Source organism: Arvicanthis niloticus, unplaced genomic scaffold (genome assembly GCF_011762505.2).
Source record: "Arvicanthis niloticus isolate mArvNil1 unplaced genomic scaffold, mArvNil1.pat.X pat_scaffold_70_arrow_ctg1, whole genome shotgun sequence".
NCBI classification, from domain to species: Eukaryota; Metazoa; Chordata; class Mammalia; order Rodentia; family Muridae; genus Arvicanthis; species Arvicanthis niloticus.
Window position 1 is genome coordinate 177,637 of NW_023046322.1, and position 2,956 is coordinate 180,592.

A 2,956-nucleotide genomic window follows, 5' to 3' on the forward strand; every position below is an offset into this window, starting at 1 on the left:
ACCAAATTAGGCTAAAGTCAGTGAACATCCCTGGGAGGCCTCCTGATTTATTTGAAGGGAAATAGAAGAGGAGTGGATCTGGAGGAGAGGGAAATAGGGGCAGAGAGTGGGAGGAGGAGAGAGACCGAAAACTGAGGTTGGGGTGTAATGTATGAGAGAAGAATAAGAGAAACATGATATTTTGTCTTGATAAGGGTTTATAAGAACTAGTGTCAATCTAAGAATATAAAACTCAATGTTAAAGCACAGTGCCAAGCAAGCTCTAAACCTTGTTATCAGTACATAGAATAATATGGTAATTATAAGGATAATGAAACAATTCAGCTGGATCCAGATTTTCCTTACCTGTTTCTGCTACTAACCCCTGAAGATACAGATTTATCCTGAAGTTTTTCAGGAGGAGTCTCTAGATGACACAGTGTGTGGGGAGCCGACAGAAGGCAGCTATTATCCTTGCAGCCAACTTGACCATATACCCTGACAAAAGACTTGATTACATCAGCCTACAACAGCTGAGCACACTCTGATAACATCTTGCTTTAGATACCCAGGATTTTCCCTTGGGTGTGTGAGACTTAAAGGTGTTTGACTTAAGGGTGTGACTTAGAGATCTGATTTAGAGATAAGACCTAAGGGTATTACTTAAAGGCGTGACCTAAAGGCATGGCTTAGAAGTGAGACATATAAAAGGCGAGAGGCAGACAGAAGAAATTATTATTATTAAGTATTAGGCACTTGGTAGTAGACACTTGAGACAGAAGAGATTATTAGGTATTAGGCACTTGGCACTTGGAGGAAGAACTTGGAATTAGACAGTAGGCACTTAGCACTTGGAAGAAGTAACTTGGAACTTGGAGGCACTAGGGACTTGTTGGGCCTAACAAGAGGTCTAATCTCCATTCCACCTTCACCCTTCAGTCATGTACACAGGTGGAGGGTGGTGGAGGGCACAAACAGGCCCTAGAGAGATTTACATACTAATGAGGTACCTGAAGGCCAGAGGTGGAGCCATTAAACATTCCTCCCCAGCCCCTCCCCCTTTCTCCCCTCCCCTTTTAACTCAGGTCGATCCTGGGTTTATGGGGTATGCATCCAGATCCATCCACCATCCGCCATGTGAATAAGCCAGTTTTGGAAACCCGAGGGCTTCCTCCTGTGTTGGGGCAGAGCCGCTGTGAGGAACCGTGAGGAGCCAGGGAGAGGCTTTTAGTTAAAGAGCAGCCGGGCCCAACTTCCAGCTGGAGGAACCCAGAGCATTCCCAGCCGAGTACCCACAGCATGGCGGGAGGAACCGTGGGATCCCCAAGCCTTTTTTTCCCAACAGGGACTAGGAACTAGGGACTTGGAGAGAAGAAGAGAGATTAAAGAATAAGTGGGATTGAATCACACTCTGGTCTCCATTCTTCGAGTTCATCCTCACTCTCTCTTTGCTGAACCCCGACCCATGGAATGGAGCAGCTTGGGGTAGTGTGGGCTCTAACAACTTAGCCCCCAAGGCTTTGGCAGTACAGGTTTCAACATTGATAGATTGGTCAGTGACATTTTGGCCCCCAAACATGGGGCAGCTTGGGCTGCAACAACAGTGAATATCAACCTCAATTTCACTGGCTCTGTTTTGGAAAGTCTATAGTTGTTTCCAGTTTCTGGCATTATAAATCAAACATCAATGAACATGTTTGTGTAAGTGTCCTTATGATACTATACAGCATCCTTTGGATGCATGACAAAGAGCGGTATATCTTGATTTGAGGTAGATGAATTCCCAACTTTCTGAGGAATAGTCGTACTGTACTGACTTTCATAGTTGCAGTACAATCTTGCACTCCCATAAGAAAGTGAGAAGTGTTCCCCTTGCTCCAATTCCTCATCACTTGTCTTATTGGCACCTGTCTTATTGATCTTCAATATTCTTCTGGTGTAAGATGGATCCTCAAAGTAGTTTTGATTTGCCTTTCCTTATGGCAAAGGATGATGAACATTTCTTTTCTTTAAGTGTTACTTGGTCATTGAGTTTCTTTATTGAGAATTTTCTGTTTAGATGTATACCCATTTGTCTTCCTTAGGGTCTTTATTGCTGTAGTAAATCACTATGACCAAAAACCAACTTGGGGAGGAAAGCATTTATTTGACTTATAATTCCAGATCATAATCATCAGTGGAAGAAGTTAGGACAGAAAATCAAACAAATATGGAACCTAGAGGCAGGAGCTGATGAAGTGGCCAAGGAGGGATGGGGCTTATTGACTTGCTTCTACATGGCTTGTTCTGCCTGCTTGTCTATATAACCTGGGATCACCAGTCCAGGGATGGCACCACCAACAATGCAATGGACCCTCCCACATTGATCACTAATTGAGAAAGTGCCTTACAGCTGGATCTCATAAGGCATTTCCTCAACTGAGGCTCCTTTCTCTCTGATGGCTTTTGTTTGTGTCAAGTTGACACAAAACCAACCAATACACCAGTTTTTACTTAGATCATTTGGCTTTTTGATATCTACTTTTTTGAGATACACACACACACACACACACACACACACATATATATATATATATATATATATATATTCGAAACTCCGGAGCCAGCTTTTAACTGAAGAGAAACAGCACAAAATGATAGTCAAATGCCACTGCCACTCATCCCTAAATGACACCTAAATCCGTGTAAAACTGAATACAATAAGCTGAGAACAAATAGGGCTTAGATATAGGACAAAAAATTTGAACCCTAGAAATTGAGGATAGTGCAGTAGGCAGCTGCTAAGATATGCAACAGCCTGGGGGAAAGTGTGTGCAGGATGTGTGCATGTATGTGTGTGTGTGTGTGAGTGTGAGTGTGTGTGTGTGTGTGTGTGTATTTGTGTAGAGACAGTGCAGGGGGTAGGGGCAGGGGAGTGAACAGACAAAATAAAACAGGGCTTGGAGTGGAGAAAAGAAAAATAGGAAATAGGGAATCT